The sequence below is a fragment of the Sorex araneus genome, chromosome 11 (genome assembly GCF_027595985.1).
Source record: "Sorex araneus isolate mSorAra2 chromosome 11, mSorAra2.pri, whole genome shotgun sequence".
Lineage (NCBI taxonomy): Eukaryota > Metazoa > Chordata > Mammalia > Eulipotyphla > Soricidae > Sorex > Sorex araneus.
In genome coordinates this window covers 18,874,793-18,901,697 of record NC_073312.1, presented here as the reverse complement: position 1 = coordinate 18,901,697, position 26,905 = coordinate 18,874,793, and the positions used below count along the sequence as shown (strand labels likewise).

General features: G+C 36.7%; 1 pseudogene; it reads left to right on the top strand.

Annotated features, from left to right (window-relative positions):
• The first annotated feature begins 563 nt into the window (after window positions 1-563).
• LOC129399352 (translation machinery-associated protein 7-like) overlaps window positions 564-26,905 on the top strand; it is a 167,749-nt pseudogene continuing 141,407 nt past the window's right edge.

Sequence of the window (26,905 nt, the reverse complement as noted above, 5' to 3'; positions counted from 1 at the left end):
GTCATCCCATTGTTCATCGATTTGCTCGAGTGGGTGCCAGTAACATCTCCATCCATCTCTGTTATATGCTAGTGTAGCCCAGTGACATACTGGGGACTCTTTCAGGTTCAGAGGAATGAGGATTGTCGTTATTACTGTTTTTGGCATATCGGGTATGCCATGGGTAGCTTGCCAGACTCTGCCATGCGGGCATTATACTCACAGTAGTTTGCCAGGCTCTCTGAGAGGGACTGAGGCTTTTGTGGGCAGCCTCTAATTGCCTTTACAGGTGTTCCCAGCCTACCAACCATGTTTCTGGTTGACTGGCATGTTGTAAAGATCTGCACACTGACAAACACGCACCTGCCTGCATCTCTGGGAAGTACCTGGGACATCTGCGGCCTCAGATTGATCTCCTTGAGGTTGGTGGAATGCGCTTGGAGGTTGTTAAGCAGCTGGCAAAGCAGGACCCTATCATGGAGGGTCTGTGCCAGGTCAACATCTGCGCTGAGTCCCAGTGGTTGGCTGACAGTACCCCACAGTGGATGAGCCACTGTGCGCACTGATGCCATGGCTCTATGTCCATGGCGCTGCGACTTGGGCGGGCCAGGGCAGGTGATGATGCCATGGCTGCTGCTGCGGTTTCTCCGTGCTCTGCCAACGCCATTTTGTCTGAATCTTACAAAACAGCTGGCAATGTCTATCAGGAATCATGCCTAGAGTTGCAGCAGGGATCACGCGTAGAGTTCCATGCCTGGAGTGCTGAGCCGTGTGCTGTCTAAGGCGAGATGGTGAGCTGGGTTTGGGAGACTGTGAGGGGTTCGGGTGGTGTTGACACCATCTTGCCTCTGCCCAATGTGTTGTAGAAATCACTATGTGTTGTAGAAATTTAATGTGTTTAATACTGCCAAATCAACTAATATGATTAGAGCTGGAAAGAACACCTGGTTATTTTTACAAGAAAAAATAGCCTAAATAAAATGAAATTTTATGTATTTTTCAAATATGTCAGAAAATCTGAAAGATTTTGAAAAACTAGTAAAAACTTCCATAAACAGATGTGCATATGAACTAGCTAGTATTTGTAGTTGATGTGACATACACATATATTTCAAAGTATATCTCTCTATATATACACACTCAATAAAATATGACTATGTTACATATACGTATATATGTATATATATATATATTTTCTCAATGAAGAACAACTACATCAGAAGAAAAGATAAAGTCATATTTTGGAGGCCAAATGAATGGAATTAAAGGTAATTATGTTTAAAAAATTGCTGGATGGATGTTTTTCACTTTCATGGGAGTATATATAATATTACAATGATAACATATTTAATTACAGTAAAAAAACTTAAAAAACTTAAATTTTATACTCAGTACAAAATATAGTGTTTAGCAGAGGGAACAAGGGTGGGGAAAAGAAATGAGGAAGGAAGGAAGGGGGTAATAGTTTTATTGTCTCTAAAACTTTGGTATTGAGTGTAGGTAAAGCTATATCTCTGAAATTTTGTAGTATCAACAACCAGTAAGTCCACAAAAAAATAAAGACAAGACACCTGCGTTTTCAAAGCAACCCCTGATCTCCAATTTGAGACAGAAACAAGTGCCAGTGAGGAGAGAAGAATGTGAACCCTAGCTCTCTTTGGGGACAGGTATCCTGGATACAAAACACACAACTCTGAAATGATCACTGATTAAACTGCTTTATGTTGATGATGGACAACTGATAGAATGGCAAGTGTCTGAGCCATAGAAGTGAATGAACTCTACAACCTTATGAATATAATGACTTTTCTTGTGATATACACTGACTACTCACAAAAAATGCTGGAAAATTTTGAAAAAAGTGTTCATCACAAGACAGCTTTGTGAGAGTGTGTCAGAGGTCCATGAAGAGGATTATTCCCCCCTCTCTTTCCAATCAAGATGAAAAACCTTAATTTCTTTGAATATTTTCTTTTGTAAAATGAAAGAAACTATCTGTTTAAGGCACTGCTGAAGGCCCATGGTACGGACGGGAGGGAATATAAAATCAAGAGGTTCTGTATTGGAGAGACAGGAATGTGTGTGGGACTGCTCCTTGCTGCCAGGAAAGAAGCATATTCAGGGACCATAGTGACAGTACAGCAGGTAGGGCATTTGCCTTACACGCAGCCTACTTGTTTAATCTGTGGCACTCCATACAGTCCCCTGAGCACTGCCAGGAATAATTCCTGAATGCAGAGCCAAGAGTAACCCCTGAGCATCGCTGGGTGTAACCCAGAAAGCAAAAAGAAATAAAGAAAGAAAGAAAGAAAGAAATAAAGAAAGAAAGAAAGAAAGAAAGAAAGAAAGAAAGAAAGAAAGAAAGAAAGAAAGAAAGAAAGAAAGAAAGAAAGAAAGAAGGAAAGAAAGAGAAGAAAGAAAGAAGGAAAGAAAGAAAGAGAGAGAGAAAGAAGAAAGAAAGAAGGAAAGAGAGAGAGAAAGAGAGAAACAGAGAGAGAAAGAGAGAAAGAGAGAGAAAGAAGGAAAGAGAGAGAGGGAAAGAGGGAGAAAGAAAGAAAGAAAGAAAGAAAGAAAGAAAGAAAGAAAGAAAGAAAGAAAGAAAGAAAGAAAGAAAGAAAGAAAGAAAGAAAGAGAGGGAAAGAAGGCGAGAAAGAGGGAAAGAAGGAAAGAAAGGAAGATAAGAAAGAAAGAAAGAAAGAGAGAGAGAAAGAAAGAAAGAAAGAAAGAAAGAAAGAAAGAAAGAAAGAAAGAAAGAAAGAAAGAAAGAAAGAAAGAAAGAAAGAAAGAAAGAAAGAAAGAAAGAAAGAAAGAAAGAAAGAAAGAAAGAAAGAAAGAAGCATATGCTGGTGATAAATGCCCAAACCAAACATGATGTTGAGGAAGTGAGTACATGAGTACATGAGTATTCATGAAAAAATAAAATCACAAAATCAGAACAGAGATATAGTACTGGAAAGCCTGGGAAATTCCTGGCCATCACAAGGCCAGAGCAGAACCATTTGATTTGGTCTAACATCCAGCCAAATGTACTGGGTAGCTGTGAATCATTGTGAAGCACCCCCACCCCTCAGACCTCTGCAGCACATCTTGGGAGCCTCAAATGAAAACAAAACCTGTGGAAATAAGATCTCTTTTTAAGTAAAGGTTAGAGTCATAGGGTTATAGAGAATGTAATACACCGATCGTAACTATAGCAACAAAAAAGCTTAACACAGTGAAATTGTTTTTGCTTTGTTTCTATTTTTTTAAAGGTTAAAAAAGTTTTGATTTTGAAAGATGACAAAATTGTGGGCCAATTTGAGCAGTTAGGTGGTGCCTTCAAAATTCTCCTTGATGTTCTTCAAGACTTAGATTTTTATCTTGACTTTTATCTCTTCTTCAAAACTCTAATTTTAGTCTGGTGTTGAGTAGAAATGTGCTCTCTTGGGGGCTGGAGCAATAGCACAGTGGGGAGGGTGTTTGCCTTGCACACGGCCACCCCGGGTTCGATTCCCAGCATCCCATATGGTCCCCCAAGCACTCCCAGGACTAATTCCTGCGTGCAGAGCCAGGGGTGACCCCTGTGCATCTCCGGGTGTGACCCCAAAAGAAAAAAAAATGTGCTCTCTAAATTCCCCTGAAATCACTTCTGCTCCTCTAAACAAGGGGCTGGAATTTGACCACACAAGCAGACTACTGGACAATAGAACTTTTTTCACTTTGGAGGTTATTCAGTTTTCTATAGGAGAAAACTGCTCTGGGAAGATTGATGCCATCTGTATAAAAAAAATCATCCAAACAAACTGCACTTGGGTAGTTGAATCCCTCAGGATTATCCATAATATGCTTGATTTTCACAGGAACTGCTTCTGTACCATGCTAAACCTTTAAATTTCTTTTGACCTTAACAGTATTTGGGAAGAAAAAAAGAATTGAAGTTCACTCACAGTTGTAGAGTACTTTACAATCTAACTGTTAGTTCACCAATTTATCAAAACTATAGACTTGTTAATGGTACAAAGTACATTACTAATCCATGACTAAACTTTAGCAAAAAGCTTGTGCCCATTCCTAGGTGTGAGGTCAATATTTATCTGTCTTTACCATCCCATACAAAATGCCTGATTTTGATAGCATATGAAAAAATGTGAAAGGCAAGAACAAATGCACTATCAAGAAAAAAAATATTTATCAGGAGTAGAGTCACATAGTAACAGAGAATTTAGAATTACCTCGAGGATTTGAATAGCTATGTTAAATATGATAAATACTATAATGTAATATGAGCAATATGTAAAGATTATACAAGAGATTTCAGCAGAGATTATTAATATAAAGACTATGAATTGCTACAAATGAAAACTACAGTATGAGGAAAAAATGTCTTTAGCTGGTTTGTCAGTTGACTGGAATGAGAGAATAAAATATCAATAATTTAAAAATTATGGATATTAATTATCAAACTAATTTTTGTAAAAGCAAGGTAAGTTAAAGTAGAGAAAGGGAGAAAGAATAGAAGAAAAATGGCATGAGGAGAGATCCCAAAACACCAAGACATATGTAAAGTAATATCAAAAGGTTAAGAACATATGGTTAGAATCACAGAAAGAAAACTAAATATGTTGCTGAAGTGATAGTTGAAAAATTAACGCTGAACAGTACATCACTAACATCATCACTGTCATCCCATTGCTCATCAATTTGCTCAAGTGGGCACCAGAAACATCTCCATTGTGAGACTTGCTGTTGCTGTTTTTGGCATATTGAATACGCCACTGGTAGCTTGCCAGGCTCTGCCGTGTGGGCGGGATACTCTTGGTAGTTTGTTGGCTCTCTGAGAGGGACGGTGGAATCGAACCCAGGTTGGCCTCAAGCCAGACAAACGCCCTACCTGCTGCACTATCACTCCAGTCCGAACAGTACATAGTAAAGCATATATATATATATATATATACACACACGCATATATACATATATACATACTTTATGTACATATGTATATATACATACAGATGTATATATACATCATTTCTATGTCAGAATGTAGCTGACTATGCTGAGGATAAATAAGTTGCAGTGTAATGATGTATTTTCTGAGAAGGAACTCTGGAGAACATTTGTGTAAGGTTCTTCACTGTATGTATGGTTTTAATAATACCAATAAAATCTGTGGGATCAGTATGGCTATTTTCGAATGCACGGAAAAGCTCACTAGAAGAAAATTACAAGCCGATTTTTAAATCCTAGCTTAAATCATAATAAAGGAATTAGAATGCATCTTTGATGTTCCCCAAAGAATCTCTAGTGCTTTATATCTGCAAAGATAATTTAGAGCTGAAGAATTTCAACAAAATTTTACTTCACAGATTTGCCATATCTGGTATGTGGAAAGCGAGACTTTATTGATAGAGAGTGGGTGTCCTGAAGTTGGTGGGAACGTTTGATGAATACGTGTGATGAACACGAATCTTAAAACTTTGAGCCTTTCTGGAGTCTCCTAGTCACTTCAACACAGGATGCTTCTGAAGCAAAAGAAGGCAAGCTTGCCCTTTCCTTAATTAAAAATTCTGACTGGAAATGTTGAGGTAGCTAATGGGATTTTAATTTCATGGCAACACTGTGATATACAATTCTGGTATGTTTTCCATGTTATTTTCCATAAAACTTTTTCTTTTGGGGGGACACACCTTGTGATGCTCATGGACTGTTCCTTGTTCTGCACTCCAGAATTATTCCTGGTGGGGGTCAAGGAATTTTATGGGATGACAAGGATTAAACCTGGGTTGGCCGAGTGCAAGGCAAAGTCCTGCCTGCTGTACTATTGCTCCAGCCCACTAATAAGACTGTTTTACATGGAGTTGGAGAAATAGTATATTGGGTGGGGCACATGCTTTGCACATGACAGAACTGGATTCATTCCTCAGCAACATATACTCCACATCCCCTACCCTCACCCCCAAGCACAGCCAGGAGTGATCCCTGAGGACAGAGCCAGGAATAATTCCTGACCACTTCTGGGTAGCTAAGTATAGCCCAAAAGGGAAGAAAACAAAGAAACAAAGAAACAAACAACAAAACATTTTTAAGTGTTGAAAAGGTGGAATAAGAATTAACTACTTTTTTCTGTGACTCCCAGGTGTTATTTATCCTTTTCTTTCTCATTCCATTGCAGAAACACATTATACAGAGAACTGTGTTATGTGTCAGTGGCATCTGGACTTTCTCTGTTGTTGATGGTCTTATTGTTGAAGAAAATAAAACATCTGAGGAAACAGAATTACAATGCAATTGCCCCACCCCTATGCCCAGCAATCTGTACTCTCTAGAGTAATTGGTGTTTTTTAAAAAATAAGAAAAGGTATAAACTATTTCTTATAACATGATTTTTATATCTATGTATATGCACATAATTCTAAATATGTACATGTGCATATATCAAAGATCAAGGGAGTGCAAGTATGTGTGAAATTAGTAATAAGGATAAGTTCTGAATGAATTCCAATAATTTCAAAGTGAAAAATTGGTTTTTAGAGAAAAGATAATCTGTTGTCTTAGTATTGATTAAAATGTATATATATTTCTACATATGTATTTCTATAATTGTGAACATTTAACAGGCAAGCAAGGTACTTGATCACCAGAGGTCTCTGGCCTGGAAACACGCAAAGCAGCTTCCCTTTAGGCAAAAGGGAGAGTAAATATAGCTAGGGCACAATCAAGCATTTGTGATGGCAATCTGACCCTATTCAAACAGCTAGAAAAGTAAAATAAAGGAGAAAGTAAGTTGAAAGTCGGAGCTTTACCTGTCTCTGCTTGTCTCTTCAGTTATGTCTCAAAGGAATACTTCACTCTGGAAACCTGAGCTGCACCTCTGTGGTAATCCACGGATGCCTCAGGATCAACCTACAAAGCATGGTGTTATAAAATATTGTTGTCGAAATGGGAACTGGCAGCCTCATTCATTTTAAATAAGGCTAAAGCATAGAATCACATTCTTTCTCGCGGTTTCAGATTGCATTTAATATTTCTTATGCTAAATCCCACATCACTAGAAAAACCCACAGAAGATTAAACTCGTGTTCTTTTTCTTAATACTCTTGTAACATTTGAAAAATAAACTTTTACCTTTACTTTTTCCTCCCCCATCCTTTAGCCAGGTCTGGTTTCATTTATCCACACGACTCTGGGACTGTGCTAGGGAGCAAAGACAGCATCTAAGGTCCTTTGTGGACAAGGTTCACCTAGTAAGAAATTTGCTTGAGATCCTAGTCTAATAATTCAGGGACAAGGAAGATATTCCCGGTGTGAGAGAAACCTCTGATGGACATAAAAGACTACATATTGCAGTAAGCAAAGATATTATCAACCTCATTCCATTCCTTGCTCCAGAAATCAGTAAGGTTTTTTTTTTTTGCCTTTTGGGTAACACTTGGAGATGCACAGGGGTTACTCCTGGCTCTGCACTCAGGAATTACTCCTGGCGGTGTTCGGGGGACCATATGGGATACTGGGGATTGAACCCAGGTCAGCCTGTGCAAGGAAAATGCCCTAAGTATGGTTTCTGTTTTAAGACATTGTTTAAAATAGAATAGTCATGTACATGGGCATGCTAAGTATGCTGATCTCATTTTAGCCTTGAAACTTGGAAAATATTTTCTTTTGTTCGGAGACCCTTATTTCCTACACGGGTCTTCTAATCTCAAATTTTGTGTTTGAGGTGGAACTAACTCCATTTTCAACCCAGAGAAACAGGCAACAGTCTCAAATATTTTCCTTGGTCACATTGTTGAATACCCAGAAGTGTTATCAAATTAGCGCCAATAAAACTAGGTGTGACTGGGCAGACAGGAATATGCTGCGATATTTTGTTTGTTTCCTTTTTAACTTTCCTCCTGGAATTTCTAGAGTCCTTTTTACTTTTATATCACAAAAGAAGAGCCTGTCTGAGAATGAGGTCAATCAAGAGAAGAAAATGGAGTCCACCCGCCTAAGGAAAATAAATACTGTGTTTCTGCTACAGAAGAAGATAAAGCTACCTTTCATGTGTGCGTGTATGCGCGCGCGTGTGCATGTGCATGCATGCGTGTGTGTGTGTATGTGTGTGTGTGTGTATGTGTGTGTATGTGTGTGTGTGTGTGTGTGTGTGTGTGTGTGTGTGTGTGTGTGTGTGTGCCCAGTCAAGGACAAATAAGTTTTATTTTACTTTTAACTCACTGATGTACGACTTTGGTGTTTATAACTTGGTCTGGTGTGGAGGCGGAAACAAAGTTCTTGTTTGAGTGTTCTCTAGGTTTTACAATCTAAATGTTCCCCTTGCCCATTCTAAACCATCAGCGTGAAGCTGCGGAGCAAGACCATGGGAAGAAATAAGTCTGATAACTGGCAAACTGTTCAGCATTGGATCTAAAAACATTACTGACTGAGTCATTTGTTGATTTTTAATAAGCAAAAAATTATTTCTGCTGGCATTTATGAACAATTTTAGAAGCATCTTAACTTTTTAAAAATAAAAATATTCAATCTGTTACTATGGCATTGTGATATCCTTTTAGATTTTCAATAGAGGAAAAAAACTCATGCAAGGCTAGTGGGTAGATTTAAAACTCTTTTAATTAATTCTGTTTTATTAATGGAAGGTAAAGTGTTAGAAGCAGAAGCACAAGCACAAGCAGGGGGATCATTAGACTTACTTAGGTTTTTTTGTTTGTTTTGGTCTCTGTGGAAACTCAGAAAAGCCAGAAATCTCTATCTTATCTTACAAAACTGGAAATTGAGTGCATTTTAATAGATAGCAATGGTCTGATAAGGGAAATAAATCGGCTACTATGTATAGAAGAGGCTAAGCATAATGACTAGAAAATAACAAATTCTTAATAAATATTCATGAAAGTCATGTTTAATACCACCATTATTTTTTCTCTTCTTACCTCAAGGAATTCTATTACGCAAATCACTGGATACTGCTTAACAGGTAACTTAAGCTTTGCTCATTTATTACTTTCTTCTTTTCAGAGTGTATCTTTTATTTTGTTTTCACTATTGACTATGTTTTCCTTTGTTCTCTTAGTCACTGTTTTACAACAGTACATTATCCATAAGCTTATTTTTCCATCAGTACATTTTCCAATTCATATATTCTATTCTTAGATCTTAAATTGGAAATTACTTCTTTTATCAGCTTTACCGTAATTAGCTTGATTTTTCTCCTTGAGATTTCTCCTTATCTACTAATTTAATATCCATGCCTTGCTGACACATTCTCCATTGACTGTTTTTCTCTTAATCTTAGTTAAAATTTTTTTGCTTTTTGGCGTTGGAGCTATAGCACCGCGGGTAGGGTGTTAGCCTTGCACTCCACCGACCTGGGTGGGTTACATTCTCAGCATCCCATGTGGTCCCCTGAGCACTGACACAAGTAATTCCTGAGTGCATAAGCCAGGAGTAACCCCTGAGCATCACTGGGTGTGACGCAAACAGAAAAAAAATTCTTGCTTCTTTACATTTTAGTAAATATTGATTACTGGACATTTTCAGAAATATATTGTAGACTATTACTTCAATTGTCTTCCTGTGAAAGCATTTATTTTTGGCCTTGGTTTTGTTTTCATTTTTAATTTCAGAGTTACCCCTGATTGGGCTGAGGTCAGGGTTACTTATGGTAATAATTGAGAGACCATCTGTAGTTCAGGGGATTGAATCTGGATTAGCCACAAGCAAGGCAAGTGCCTTACCTCTGCATTATCTCTCTACCTGTGGATGCATTCTTTTTTATTTAAAAGAACACAAATTTTTGGTTAATAACATTAGAATTCTGCTTTCCTGATTTTAGTTTTTTTTTTTCTTTAGTGTGTCGCTGGAACTTAGGGTTTCATACATATTAGACTGGTGTTTTACAATTTAAACTCTGTCTAAAATTAATTATCATGGTATGGTTATACTTTGTAAAAATTTTTTTAAATATTTCTCCTAGACTTGTAGTTTATTATTTGTATTGAGTTATATAATTTGTTCATTAGGATTAATCACACTAGAGCTTCAATGAAATTCCAGCATATTTACCAGAGCTACATAATTTTGTGGAATAAAATTTTATTTTTCTTAGTAAAGTAATAGTTTTATTTAAAGAAATTTACTTAGAAAAATGTGAGAGGGCATATAGAGATGAACATTTGAGAGAACATGAGTTTTCCCTGAGAGGAAAAGGCATATGTTCATCACATGTTAAGATGCCTGCCAGTCTCCAAGACTTTTAACTTTTAACTCTTTTTTAATCCATGTCAGTAGACTTTCTACACAACTTCTCAGTTTTGAGTCATTACTTTCTTAGGGGTTTAGAATTACCCTTATTCATGTGAAATCCAGGAGTAAGATTAGGACTTGAGATTCATTTGTGTGTAAAAAGGTTCATTCCAAGTTGGGTATTTTTTTTTGCCAGGATTGTTCTTTCAGTTTCCAGCTACTATACTCTATCCTCTACCAGGCTGAGCCTATAAGCCTCTAGTTTCAACATAAGTTGTATATCATAGTCATGTAGAATGTCACAAGGAAGAGTCCTACAAAATGTAGAAACTACATGCTGTCAGTTTCTTATTTCAAAGGTGTTAAAATGATCATCATATTCCCAAAATTATCAAATCTAGTGTAATCCTTGTCAAAACACCAAGACACTTTTTATGGACATAGAAGCACTATTTGAGTTTTTATGTAACCACAAAAGCCCTAGCTAACTAAAGTAATCCTTGAAAGAAAGAAGGAAAACAAGGCATTCTCTAACTTTAAACTATGATACAAAATTATAGTAATAAAACCAATGTGGAATTAGCATAAAAGTCTATGAAAATTACTCAATAAAATTTAGAGCCCAGAGATCAACCCTAATGTACTTAGATAATTGATTTATTAAAAATGGTTCAAGAAAACAAAATGAGGAAGAACGCTTTCAACACATAATTTTTTTAAGACTGCTTAGTACATGGAAAAATAATGATCTAGAGCCACTATCCCACTTCATACAAAAAGTTTTAGCTCAAAGGGATTTTAAAGACACAAAACCACTAAATGAAATGAAGAAAAACAAGCAAAATATTGAGCTTGTTGGTGTTTTCAGTGATTGAATCAATTGGAAAGAAATATTAGAACATTAAATAAATGGATTAAACCAAATAAAACAGTTTCAGCTCTATGAAAGTATTACTAAATCAAAAAGACATCCTATTGAATGGAAGAAAATATATATATATATACACCATATATCCAAACAGGACCTAATATACAATAAAAAACACTCATAAAATCCAACAAAAAAATTACAAAGCCATAAAAAATTGGGAGGAGAGCTGAATGCATAAAATCCTAAAAGTTAAGATGGAAATAGGTTTGGGCTCCCAGAAAAGAAGCAGCATTGGGTCTGGTTTTATTTTTTGAAAATTACACTGACTTGTACTTTTCCATCAATCTCAATATTCCAAGTCATTGTCAGTAAACTTGAACTCTACCATGGTGGTCTCCAAGCCTGGAAAATGTTAGTTAGCCATGGTACTAAATAAAAAAAAATGAATCACAGAAAAATTAAAAACAAATCCTTCAAGTCCTTCATCCCACAAGCTTCTAGAATAAGGAACTTCTCCACATTCGTTTTTCAGTAAAAGAATGTGTCTAGACTACAATGAATTAAAGGTACCGGTTAGACTAGAAACAAAGTCTTGACTTAGCTGTGATCTTAATTACGACGGAAATCAAGTTGAGTTCTATTTGACAGAAGATAACTCCGTGTGAGAAAAATCCTTAGGTGTAAAGAAAACTCGGTGAAGTCCAGAATCCTTTTCCACATTCTTTGAGATATCAACATGGGTAATATCTTGATAACAAAAACGTCTTTGTGCTTGACTAAGCATTCTCATATATTTTATACAAAATATGAACTGAACTATGTAATCTGATTCCTTTCTTTTCCCGTTTTAAAGGCAGCAGGGTGCAGAGGTGTTTGCCCCACATCAAACTGTGATCAAGGTTTATTCTTAGCTCTGTGCTCAGGGATCACTCCTGGTGGGTCTTGGGACCATCTGGGGTGCCAGGTTCAGCTCTGTACAAGGCAAACACTTCATAGGATATTATCCCTTCAGCACCAATCAGTTTCCTTTCAAATGGAAATCCAAAGGTATATATTCCAGAATCTTGTGTGTAGTTATGATTTGATTTCTCAAATTCCAGGATCTCCTACTCAGATGTCACTATAAGTAGTTTGTGTTTTCTAGGTAAAATAAATGAAGATATATTTTGAAGACTGTGGGGTATAAAATTTATGTTCATAAAAACCTCTATAGTCTGTGTTATAATTAGCATTCTGGTTATTTGTTTTACTTTTCTGTTTACTATTAGACCCATCTACTTATGCTATAGGTGCTAGAAATCATTTGAATGTGAGAAAAATTACTTATAATACTTTGCATTATGAATTTTTAAGATGTTGGTCTTTTCATTAGATAGTTTATTCATGTTTGATAAACATCATAATAAATACACAGCATAAGAGAGAACTAAATTTTAAGAGATAACTGTTATGAATGTAGAAAACAGAAAACGTAAGACATTTTCCCCTCAAAAAATTTTAATTTCCTTCTGATTATCATGACTCCTTTGAAAGGTAGTTTTTTAAAATAAGCTATTTGTGGTGGTAGTAAAGCATTTGAAATCGGGGTGTTACCAATTTCTTTCTAACATGCTTCCTTTGAATTCCCTGTAATTCAAACTATCTCAGTTGACATGTCATGTGAAAGTATTGATGTCGATTACAGGAAGAGTATGTTAGAAAATATACACAGAAGGTGTGCACAGAACAAGTCATGGTTATCGATATCATTGGATAAAGGAGGGGTTAAAAAGACAGATAATCTTTTTTGCCTATTTCTTAATAGTGGCTGATTTTTCTTATTAATTTTTAAGTGCTTTATATGTCTTAAATATTAAGCCTTTTTCAGATGAGCATGGCAAATATTTTCTCCCAAAATGTAAGGTAACTTTTTATTCTGGTCATTGTTTGCTTTGCAGAAGCTTCTTAATGTAGTTCATTTGTTTATCTTTGCTTTTGTTTGCTTAGTCTATGATACTGAATTGCTAAAATTATCTCTAAATTCAATGTCATGTAATGTTCTGTCTTTTTCCTTTAATATAATTTATGGGGTCAGTTCTTATATTAAGGTCTTTAATCCATAATAAATTAAGCTTTGTATTTAGTATCTCAGCTTATATTCTTTACACACAAAAATCAGGTTTCCCAACATCATTCGTTTAATAGGCATTCCTTACTCTGCTTTATGCTCATTGTTACTCTGTCAGTGATACACTCTACATACAACTTATGATCTGTACTTGACTCTTAATTCTTTATCATTGGTCTGAGAGTTTGCTTTTATTCCAGAACAACACTGTCTTGATTAGTATGGTTTTAACTTTTTGAAATAAGAGAGACAGATGTTAAAAGTCATATAAAAAAATCGGAGCCTTATCAGTGATCATCAGGAAAATGCAAATTAAAACAACAATAAAGTCTTAAGCCAGTGACTGAAACACATTACGAAGAACAGAAACCACTAAAATTTTGGTATGGACGTGGGGAAAATGAATCTTTAATTGCTGACTGTAGAGTGTAGAATTTTTGTAAAACAATATGGACATTAGTCAAGAACACTGACAAGAGTTACTATATGACCCAGCAATTCCAGTTCTTGGTCATCTACCCCAAAGGTCCAAATATTCTATTGCAAAAGGACATATATTTTTGAATATATTCTGAAGTGTTGTTAACAATAGCCAAAATCTGGAAACAAGTGTCTAAGAATAGAAACTAGAATACCACTTGGTCAAATGAAAAGATGAAATCAAGCAATTGTGAATGTATCTGAAGAGTATTAAACTGAGTAAAGTTAGTCATAAGGAGAGAATAAACTCTAGCATATGAAAAACATGAATCAAGTAGGAAAAAAATTTAAATTACCAGAGACAATTGAACCTGAGAACTGGACTACAGACTTGATATGGTCTATATATTACAGTGTGGGGGGAGCGGATAAGTGGACTGGGTCACTGGGACGTTGGCAGAAGGAAGACAAAGTGGTGGATGTATATGATGATGGAAGGCTGCGTGCATTAAACCTTACTATTTCATGGATGTATGCCTGAAGCCCTACCATATTACACTATTACACACCATGGCACCCAAAATAAATCATACTTAACACAAATTAATAAGAGGAATATGAGATGCTGACAGGAAGCTTGTGAGGCACATAATATAATTTTACTTTCAATAAAAAATATGTATGTAATTTGATTATTTTTATATAATCAGTTTGTTATGCAGTAAAAAATCAGAACCAAAAAATAGCACAAAGGTTGGGCTTTTGCCTTTCACGAGGCCTATCTGAGTTCAATTCCTCTGCCCCTCTCGAAGAGCCTGGCAAGCTACCGAGAGTATCGAGCCCGCACCGCAGACCCTGGCAAGCTACCCATGTGTATTGGATATGCCAAAAACAGTAACAATAGGTCTCTCAGTGAGAGACGTTACTGGTGCCCGCTCAAACAAATCGATGAGCAACGGGATGACAGTGACAGTGACCTTAAACCCCAAAATGCTTTTAATATGTTATTATTTATCTTGTCCATAAAAATGTTGTGGACTTCTATGTGTTCTTAATGTGGAAAAGACTCTAACAAGGTAAGGCATTTACACTAAGGCAGAGATATTTGATATGTCAGCTGAAAAATTGGCACTTCTTACTGTCATTATTTGTCAATTTAGTATGCCTTTACTGCCATTTCCACTGTGTCTCTCTTTTAGAAATTGTCTTTGTGAAATTATTAGAAATTTCACACACACATATATATGTATATACTCACACACATATATACACACACACATATATGTATATATGTGTGTGTGTATATATATACATATATATACATAGTGTATATATATATATATATACATATACACACTCAGACTTGAAGTTTTCCAAGTAATGGTCTGAACATTTGTGTCAGGATTGTTTTCTGAAGATGCCAAATATTTGGCTTTTTTTTCAAATACACATACTTTTAAATACATCCATCAAAGTTCTCTTTGTCTGGCCTACCTATATTGTAAATTTATTTCACTTATTTCTAAGATAAAGGGTAACATTTATTCCCAGATAAACCAATCATGTCACTATTTCCTGTTGTAATTATGGGCTACATGTATAATAGCATACCACGTAATTAAGCACATAAGCATTAAACGGTCCCATTATTGTTTCTCCGGATTATTGAGGTTGTCTCGGCTATGCTAGACATTCTTTACTTGGATTTATTCTTCAGCTGAAGACAGGTGGCAACTGGGACACAATCATCTAGAAAACTTCTTTATTCCTAAATTCTGATAACAGGCTGGAAACTCTTGAAGTCCTACAGATTAAATCAGATAGCGATGCCCACTTTTTCTATATGGTCCCCTCGATAATCCCTGCTTCATGGTGGTTTCTGTGTAGTCAGAGCTCTTACATGACAGCTGTAGGTTCCAGTGTCACATGAAAAGAGAAAACTGAGCAAAAGCTATAATACTTCATGTAATTTAGTTGTGAAAATCCCGCAACTCATTGTTTTACATGTTATTTGTTATAAGCAAGTCACTAAGGTCAATGAATTACTAGGAGAGAAAAAGTGGACCTCAGCTCTATATTGGAAAAGGAAAAGAGGATTATACTATATTTTTAAACAAATCATTTGTGCTTTCAAGATTCTGCATTAGTAGGAAACTGCTTCCACACTAACATTCTCTTCTCTGAGTTCTCCTTATTATAACACATTTCAATATTATATCATATTTGAGGAACCTATAATTTCTTGGATCAGCCATTACAGCAATCATAGGTAATGTCAGAGCTATTCTCTTCATTTTTTGTGCCGAAAGCAACACTCTGTGTCATTTTATATAATCATGCCTTATTCACCAACTAGAAAGATACAATGAGACCTAAAAACTATAACAAAATATTTTGAATATGTTCTTCATTGATTAAATCAGGATATCAGAGGGTCAATTAAAATAGTAGAAGAGGAAGACTAGGGAGATAATATAAGAGTGAGATGTTTGCTTTGCATACACTCAACCCAAGTTCCCAATACCTAGCACCATGTATGTTTCCCAAAGCTCATTTAGGGTAAGGAAAGTCCCTGAGAATCACTGGAGGTGTCCCAATTCTCTTCTCCCTACCCAAGGAACAGAAGCAGACATTATTTCATAGTAGAAAAAAAATCTGAATTATTTAGCTGAGTAGGGCTGTAGATGGACATTACATCTGAAGATAGAAAAACCTTGACTCTGGGGCTGGGATTATACAGTACAGAGGGTAGGGCATTTGCCTTACACATGACCAACCCAGGTTTGATCCCCAGCATCCCATATGGTCTCCCAAGCACCACAAGGAGTAATTACTGAGTACAGAGCCAGCAGAAATCCCTGTGCATCACTGGGTGTGATGAAAAAAGCAAATAAATAAGTAAAAACCTTGATTCTAATTTTGAAATTCTTGAGAAAGCAAAGATTATTCACTCTGACTCTCAGTACTACAATGCCCATAAAACTCAAATATTCTTCCATATGGCAAGTTGGAGAACAAACTCAATTCCCCCAAATTGTAGTGCTTGTTTTGGTTTGATCTCCCTTTTGAATGTTGCCATATTAGAATCTGTTATAGTTTGGACACATAAACTTTTATCTTGGTATCTTCATGGCAATAGTATAAAGAAACCATTAAACTTGACAAATAGTCATTAAAATAATTGGTCTTTCAGAGCCGCTGGGGGGAAACTTTATCAGGAAACCAATTAGGTTAAGTTCAGCCCTTTGACTTTCCCTGTTGAGAACTTTAAAACTGCTGCCTTATTTCCTATTTTATTTTCTTAACCTTTAATTAATTACTGCCCATTATAAATTCCCAGGCCACAGTAAGCATTTATTTTCAACATTAGTCCACCTGGAAGAAAGAGGACATCTATGAGAAAATATGCTTGATGATAAACAATCCCAGAGTGGATAATATTCTAACTCTGGAAACAGTTACCTGACTTGGGAAATAATCCAAGACATTCTAATATTCACTCATAGAGAACATTTCCATAGAAATTATGATCTCTATGGAAACAGCTGATTATCCAAAACAAGATCACTGTCATAAATGATTCTAGGTTTTTGCAAGGTTCTAGGTCTTGATATTTAGTAAATGTAAGCATCTCCCACAAACAAAGAACTAAATATAAGTAAACTTATTTAGGTTTTTGCTAACTACATATAGTTTGGCTTAATTGGGGATTTCTTTCAAGTTGTATTTCCAAATTATGGTATTGTCATAGACTCTTAAAAGTTTTAGAATCTTTAATACTTATTCCAGCCTTACACACAATGGGAAACTGCAAGCACTTGCATTTAATATTAACTAAGGGGCAAATATTTTCATCTTATTTGCAAAACTTTTTATTATATTCTATGTTCACAAATATGCACATGTTTGGGAGAAAACTTGTACTCAAAGAAATGAGGTGAAAAACCACTCATATTACCTTTGAAGAATGGCATTTATTCCCCAACTTGTTCAGTGTATGGTTAGATTATCTCAACCTTGTTAGGTCTTGAAGTATTATGGAAGATATCTAAGTGGAAGTATACCCACAGTTCCTAGGGAAAGTGTTCCAAAAATAAAAGTTGATGAAACTAAGTGAGTTGAAGTCAAAATCATATTGTCTTGCTAGTTATAAATCATAATTGCTGGTATATGCATATATATTTTAGATCTGTTTATTGAGTCAGTTAATGAGTGAATCAATTAATATATTATTTTTGTCTCCTTTCTTTTTACTCCCAAGAATTATAACTGGAAACGTATTCTAGCTTCACTCTCAAAATATTATACACTGTAGCAGGGCAATATGAGCAACTTTATCTCAGGATTCAACATATAGGGGACAGAAGGGCTAAGAGGGAGATCAAGAAAGATAGTAATCAAGGTGTAGTGTTCCCAAGATAAGCCCTGAATGGTCTGGAGGAATTGTCCCGATTTTCTATATGAGATGATAGAGGCAGAGACATTAAATCTCTTTTCTAGATCATTAACCTTGTAGCTGGTGAAGAAGAGTTGCAAATAATCATCTGGTTTTGACAATATTCCATTACTACACATTCTTTCTCAAAATATTTAAATATTGAAGCAAAATATTCTAGTATAGCCAGAAATGTTCAAATGTCATATAATGTTGCAATGAATATATAATGCTAGCCTACAGATGGTTAAAATATTTAAGGTTAATCAAGTTTGATTTATGTATTATGACTAAGAAAAAATGATCAATGGCTGGCTAAATTAGAACTAAAGATTTGTTTCACTGAAAACAAAATTTCCTCTTTATGGCTTCTATATCACCTCACATTACAGTTAAGAAGGACAATTGGCCATCTTTTGAATATGCACTGTAGCACTGTCATTTAGTTGTTCTTCGATTTGCTCGAGCAGATACCAGTAACAACTCCATTGTGAGACTTGTTGTTACTGTTTTGGCATATCGAATACACCCTGGGTAGCTTGCCAGGCTCTTCTGTGGAGACGGGATATTCTTGGCAGCTTGCCAGGCTCTCTGAGAGGAATGGAGGAATTGAACCCAGGTCAGCCACATGCAAGGCAAACACCCTACTTGCTGTGCTATCGCTCCAGTCCATCTTTTTAATATATTGGTATTTATTTACATCATGGATGATATGATCTAATCTTTTATATCCTCTAACATTTTGAAACTAAGTATCACCTCAGGAGTTTGGGTCTAAGAATTTTCCCATCCCTCCAGCTGTAAGAGAAAACCTTGAAACTTTTGATTCCTACAATGCATTCAATTTACTTCTATGCAAGTATCAGACAGTAGATATATCACTGTATCACTATCATCTCATTGATCAACGATTTGCTCGAGTGGGCCAATAATGTCTCCATTCATCCTAGTCCTGAGATTTTAGCATCCTCTCTCTACTCGTCCTTCCCAATGGTGCCACATTAGAGGCTCTTTAGGGTCAGGGGAATGAGACCCATCATTGTTACTGTATATTTGGCATATGAAAACGCCACAGGGAGCTTGCCAGGCTCTCCCATGCAGGCAGGAAACTCTGAGTAGCTTGCCAGATTCTCCAAGAGGGAGAACTAGGCTAATTTTCTGGTAAGGAATGTAAATTATTTTTTTCTGTTTCTTGCCTTCAATCAGGTGACCAAGACATCTGGGGGTCACCAGGTCCAAGATAAATGGAGAGTGAGGGACTGAACAGATGACATCTGCAGCAGAAATCTTTATGTTTTCATGCAAAGAACAAAATTCACTAAGATTCTACAAAACAACCTCCAGAACCATGCCTTGACATCATCTTATCTCACCTGTTCATCCAAAGGATCAGCATTAGACTCCAGACAAAGGCCTGGAGGAGCTGTGAGAAGAGAGAGGACAAACCTCCAACCCTGACCTGGGAAGTCCCTGCGTTGGACCTGGAAATGTCCTGATGGTAGGCACCTTCCCACATCAGGTCTCAGCCCCACTTGGGGGAGACAATGCGAGATGCTCCACCCTCTCCTGGGGATGCACAGCAGTCTGGAACTCTGACTGTCTGTCAGGGCAGGAGGGATGGACTCAGTGTACATGGGAGGATATTGCAACCCTGAGATCTGGTACTCTTCCCTGGGCCCAAAGGAAGGTCCTTATGGGCCCAGCCAGGGGATGCCTCCTAGGCCAGGAGCTCCTTTGATTAAGTACCCCTGAGCGTCAAGGCTACCCACAGCAGCCATAGCCCCCAAAGTGGTTATGCCATTGAGGTAGCCACAGGGACTTATCATGAACAAACCTTTAGTCTCATTCTTCTCAAAAAATTATCATGCATGCGTGTGTATCTGTGTGTATGTGTGTTTCAATTTTGGGGTCACAACAGGCAGTGCTCCTGGCTTATTCGAACTTGACACTCAAGGATCACTCCTGCTGTGGCTTGGGGGACTGTTTGGAATTCTGAGAATTAAACCTGGATTGGCCTTGTGCAAGGTAAGAGCCCTCCCCACAATATTATCACTCCAGCCCTTTTGAAATAAATTTCTTTCCAACAAAGCAGGAGTCATCCCTAATCAAATATCTCCTCCTCTCCAAAAAACCCAACTACCTGGGATTGGTGTTTGCATATAAAACGTAATCAAATATAGTAAACTGTCTTATAATATCATGTATAATATTTCTTATAATGTCATGTCACTGTCACTGTCATCGTTGTCATCGATTTGTTTGAGCGGGCACCAGTAACGTCTCTCATTGTAAGACTTATTGCTATTGTTTTTGGCATATCCAATATGCCACGGGTAGCTTGCCAGGCTCTGCCGTGCAGGCTCGATACTCTCGGTAGCTTGCCGGGTACTCCAAGAGGAGCGGAAGAATTGAACATGGGTCGGCCGCATGAAAGGCAAATGCCCTAGCACTGTGCTATCGCTCCAGCCCATAATATCATGTATAATATAATAAACAATCATGGGCTTCTTAGAAGCATGTAAACATACTTGCTCTCTGGTTTCATGCAAAACAGCAGAAGTTTCCAGGGAAGTGGAGAAGAAATAGTGTTTCCATATCAAAGTGGGTAAGAGGTTAAACTGTGAGTGGACAATTTAGGCTATTTAAATTAGTAGAGATATCAAATTGTGAACTGTTGAATACAGTCTATCTTATCCTCTAGTCTTAGCTACAAGGGCTGGAGCGATAGCACAGTGGGCAGGGCGTTTGCCTTGCATGCAGCCAACTCGGGTTCAATTCCTCCACCCCTCTCAGAGAGCCCGACAAGCTACCAAGAGTATCTCGCCTACACGGCAGAGCCTGGCAAGCTACCCATGGTGTATTCGATATGCCAAAAACAGTAACAAGTCTTACAATGGAGACATTACTGGTGCCCGCTCGAGCAAATCGATGAGCAAGGGGATGACAGTGACAGTGATTTATAAAATAAATAAATAAATAAATAAATAAACAACTACCTTACTTTAAAAATAACATCTTTACACACAATATTCACCCCAACATCCAGAGGTCATCCAGTCAAGCTGATGAAGAGTTGAGAGATGCATTTCAACTTGACTTGAGGGAGCAGAAATTCTTTATCAGGAAAGACACTAAACTGGGGCCAGAAAGATAGTTAAGAGAATATGTGCTTTCCTTAGTGACAATGATCAATCCTCAGCATCCTATATGAAACCATGATCACTGATGAAAACAATTTCTCTGGATAGAGCCTGGATTAACCTCATACATACCATGATCATTTTTTCCCAAGGAACTCTATCTCTCTTGGAATGAAAATTACTTGCTTTATTTCCTAAAAAGCATTCAATTCAATGGAGGTTAATTAATATTACTTCATGTTCTAGATTTTTTTTATGACTTTGGATGCATAAGCATAAAAGCAGAGGAAAGAAAAAGTTATTCCTGTTCAAGTAACACTGCATGTACTTGTAATCAGTCATGTATGAAATTTTTGAGGTACTAAATAACTGAATATTTTATTTCAATATACTGAGTGACTAATGGTAAGGAATTCTATTATTCCTTATTGATTAAATGAACAATAAATTGCATGTGCATTCATTTAATATTCATATGTATACTTGACATTTTTATTTTACCTTCTTGGAAATAGTGGAAGATAAGGATTATACTGCGGATTGGTCTTAAGTGGAGAGAATATAGTAGAACTTTATAGAAGTAGAAATCAACTGATTAAATAATAGAATAAAGCATAATGGAAAGGGATATTATCTATAATATATGAGAAGGCAGTTTAAGCATGGTTTTATATAAAGTATAATAGCCCCTCTGCCCCTACCAGGTATTTGAAACATTATGCTAATATTAAATTGTTTTATTTCTCTATTAACATATTTTTCTTATTTTGTACTTATTATTCATATAGGTAAATCTCCTTTCTGAGAATATATATACATAGGCTTTTATTTATAGTAATAAAAATGAGAGTTTTAACATCATTCACTTTTATAGTTAGGGGCAATAAATTATATATTTAGATATGTATGCACATACATATAAATATGTGCCAAAATCAAAACACTTTACACAAATCTGTTTCATAAGACTATATGAGTCTTCTGCCTTTATAAATATTGTTCCAGTGACAAATCCTTAATATTTTTTTCATACTAATTTAGCATGCTTTCATGTTTACTTTTCAAAGGTCAGTGAATATATGTTTTTTTCTTGGTTAAATCTGACCAAATATTTCTGTTTAGAAAGATATTGTCATCTCTCTGAAATCAGTCTGGATCAGATACTTTGCATCTTTGAAGCACCTTTTGTTTTTGTGAAAAGCTTTTAGATATAGCTGGTTCCAAGCTCCTAAACCCAGGTTACCTAAAAGCCATAATTGCGACCTACCAAATCTGAATTAAATCAACAGACAATGGAAAAGGGATGTTTGTAGTGGAAGAAAGGTAAGGGATTGACTTTTGAAAATATTGAATAATTAGATGGAGTTAGATGGATTGCTGGAAAAGTAACTGAAATAACAGGTAATCATACTAACACAATACACCACACACACACACACACACACACACACACACACTCCAAAAACAAGCATCAGCTCAATGTCAGTCATTAACATTCAACAAAAAGTAGGTTATCTCCCTCCTGTAGAATTGTTCATTTAGAATTTAACAAAAAGTTACTTTTTCAAATGAAGATTTAGACCAAAACAATCTTAATTTCTTACGTTAGTTTTTATTTTTTAAGTTTGTTTGGACCGTACCTGTCAGTGCTCAGGGCCTACTTCTGGCTGTACACTGGGGTATCACTCCTGGAAGACTTTGGGGAACATATAGGGTGCTGTGGGTCAAACCTGGGTTAGCTGTATAGAAGGCAACTTCCCTACCCACTGTACTACCACTCCAGCCCTAAAATCTTAATTTCTGAGAGGTGGCTATCAGTAGAAGGTGGGGAAGTAACTGCTGATAGACAATTACTTTGATATGTTTTACTCAGTAATATGGGCACTTTCTCATTTAACCAGCCCAAGAAAATAGATTCTCATGATCTCTGTTTCTAAGATTAAAGAAAAGTCTTGAAATATTAAGTAACCTGAAGGGGTATCTCACAGATGGTCAGTAGTCAAAATAAGACTTCATTCTGTCTGTGTTGGTAATATCCCTTCTTATTACAGATGTCAAGGAGGTTGTTCCCCCCTATCTTCTGGACTTACAGCTACAGAGCTTCACCTCTAGCTTTTCATTTGGCACACTGACACAATTTTTTTGGGGGGAGGGACGCACAGCCTGGTGTGTTATTGTGGGCTTAGTCCTGGCTCCATGCCCAGGAATCATTTTTAGAGGGTCTTGGGGGACCACATGGGGTTCTGGGTATTGAACCCATGTCAGCCATGTGCAAGGCAAGTGCCTCGCCTGCTGTGCTATCTCTCTTGCTCACAGTCCCTTCCTCTGTTATTATATATAAAACTTTATAACTCTAGAAAATTGCTACAGAAAATGACCTTCTTTTCTGCCTACGTAATGATTCTTCTAATGCTCAGAATCTGGGAAAGTAGCAGTGCTATAATAGGCTGAAATTATACAGTGCTCAAAATCCTCCTTCTACCCTTACCCAAGAGATGTGATGTGGAGGTGTGCACATACACATGCAGTCAGCTCTTGTGCAGCATTTGGACTTTATTACCAAGATGTACTGGTAATAATCTGAAGACTTGTTTAAATGGTTGGCTGTCAACTTTGTGAATTATCTTCCATCTCTGTGTGTTGCCTAGGCAATAGAAAAGGAAGAGGAGGCCCAGATTTATTTGCACTGATCATAAACAGAAAAAGGACTTTTTAAAGCAAAGGTTTGATAAAAATAAATCAACCTGAAGGTATTCTCTAGACACAAATTACCCAGAGGGGGGAGAATTTGATGACGGAAAGTTTCACTGTAATTTTTATGAATTTGTTGTCCTTTAAAATAAAGGATAGCAGATGAGAAATGAGTTATGCAATGCATTATAAACACGAATAACTTTATAAAATATTTACCTGCAGTGAGAGTATTTTATACTATCAGACAATAAAAATACACAATAGCACTCAAAAAAATCCTTAACTTCTTTTTTAACCTGTCCTTCTAATTTTTGTATTGATCTATACAATTGTTAATAAATTAGGGAAGTAAAAATACATTTGCCTTCATATTTCTTTTTCTTTTTTTTCTTTGCTTTTTGGGTCACACCCGGCAATGTACAGGGGTTACTCCTGGCTCTGCATTCAGGAATTACTCCTGAAAGTGCTCAGGGGACCCTATGGGATGCTGGGAATCTAACCCTGTCAGCTGTATGCAAAGCAAACACGCTATCTATGTGCTCCAGCCCCCTGCCTTCATATTTCTAATGCCCTTCTCTTCAAACACAAATGCTTCACTGTTGGGTGAGATATTCTTGGCAATCTCCTCATGAGATATAATGAAGATGGTTACAATTTTGACTATTTACAAGCAGTCCTAGAGGTGCATATAAAAGAGTGATATGTCTCATTGTGTTTCTATAAAAGCAAAAGAGAAAATCGGGGATTTCAATCATCTTAGCTATGAAGTTAGTATACATAAGTCATTGAGCATATTCTGGAGTCATAAGGGTTTCTACCTGTGCCTTCTCTACTTGCTTCAGTATATGAATTCCCTACACAAAGGACCCATACAGAATGGGAATTAAGAACAATGAATTCATTGTTTTTAGTCTAGATTCCCAGCTCCAACACTCCCAAGCTACGAGACAATAGGAATATTAGCAGTGCTTTAGATTCCTGATGATAAGAATGATAGTAACTATTTAGTAAGGTCATTTGGTAAGGAGAGGGGGCAAGAAAGGGAAATGCGGGTAGAAGGAGATCATGTTGAACATAATTTTATGTGTTGAGTGTCAATAAAAGTTCAAATGTAGGGATATTCCACCCTGTTCCATTGATCGGCAGCTCTGCCTTTGTTCCATTACCATGCTGTTTTAATTGTTATCGCTTTGTAGTAAAGTTTGAAGTTGGGGAGGGTGATGCCTCCCATCATCTTTTCCCCAAGAATTGCTTTAGCTATTCGTGGGCGTTTATTGTTCCATATGAATTTCAGGAGTGTTTGATCAATTTCTTTGAAGAATTTCATGCGTATCCTTACAGTGATCACATTGAATCTGTATAGTGCTTTGGGGAGTATTGCCATTTTGACAATGTTAAGTCTTCCTATCCATGAGCAGTGAATATGTTTCCATTTCCTTGTGTCCTCTTTCATTTTGTTGAGCAGCATTTTGTAGTTTTCCTTGTAGAGATCCTTTACTTCCTTAGTTAGGCTGATTCCTAGGTACTTGATCTTCTGGGGCACAATTGTGAATGGTATTTTTTTTAATGTCACTTTCCTCAGACTAGCTATTAATGTATAGGAAAGCCATGGATTTTTGGGTATTGATTTTGTAACCTGCAACTTTGCTGTATAAGTCTATTGTTTCTAGGAGTTTCTTAGTGGAGGTTTTAGGATTCTCTAGATATACAATCATGTCATCTGCAAACAGTGAGAGCTTGATTTCTTCCTTTCCTATCTGAATACATTTAATATCTTTTTCTTGCCTAATTGCTATTGCAAGTATTTCCAGTACTATGTTGAACAGAAGTGGTGAGAGTGGGCATCCTTGTCTTGTCCCTGATCTTAGAGGGAAGGTCCTTAGTGTTTCTCCATTGAGGATAATGCTTTCCATGGGCTTGTGATAAATGGCTTCGACTATCTTGAAGAAAGTTCCTTCTAAGCCTATCTTGGTGAGAGTTTTCATCATAAATGGGTGTTGGATCTTGTAAAATGCTTTCTCTGCGTTTATTGAAATGATCATATGGTTTTTATTTTTACTTTTGTTGATATGATGGACTATGTTGATTGATTTTTGAATGTTAAACCATCCTTGCATCCCCAAAATGAACCCTACTTGACCGTGATGTATGATTTTTTTATGAGTTGTTGGATTCTATTTGCTAGCATTTTGCTGAGAGTCTTCACATCCGTGTTCATCAGGGATGTTGGCCTGTAGTTTTCTTTATTAGTGGTATCTTTGTTTGCTTTTGGTATTAGGGAGATATGAGCTTCATAGAAACTGTTTGGTAGGGTCCCTGTTTCTTCAATTTCCTTGAATAACTTGAAGAGAACTGGCAACACGTCCTCTTTAAGTATTTGGAAGAATTCGCTAGTGAATCCATCCAGGCCTGGGCTTTACAACCCCAAATATATGATCATCTGATCTTTGATAAGGGAGCAAGAAATGTGAAGTGGAACAAGGACTTTCTCTTCAACAAATGGTGCTGGCATAACTGGACAACCACATGCAAAAAAAATGGGCTTAGACCTCGACATAACACCATGCACAAAAGTCAGATCAAAATGGATTAAAGACCTCAACATCAGACCACAATCCATAAGATACATAGAAGACAAGGTCGAAAAAACCCTCCACGATATTAAAGCTAACGGTATCTTCAAAGACACGCAACTGACCAACCAAGTGGAAACAGAGATAAACAAATGGGACTACATTAAACTAAGAAGCTTCTGCACTGCAAAAGATACAGTGACCAGAATACAAAGGCAATCTGCAGAATGGGAAAGGATATTCAACCAATACCCATCCAATAAGGGGTTGATATCAAGGGTATACAAGGCACTGGTTGACCTCTACAAAAAGAAAACATTCAACCCCATCAAGAAATGGTGAGAAGAAATGAACAGAAACTTTCTCAAGGAAGAAATACAAATGGCTAGAAAGCACATGAAAAAATGCTCTTCATCACTAATCATCAGGGAGATGCAGATCAAAACAACTATGAGATACCACCTCACA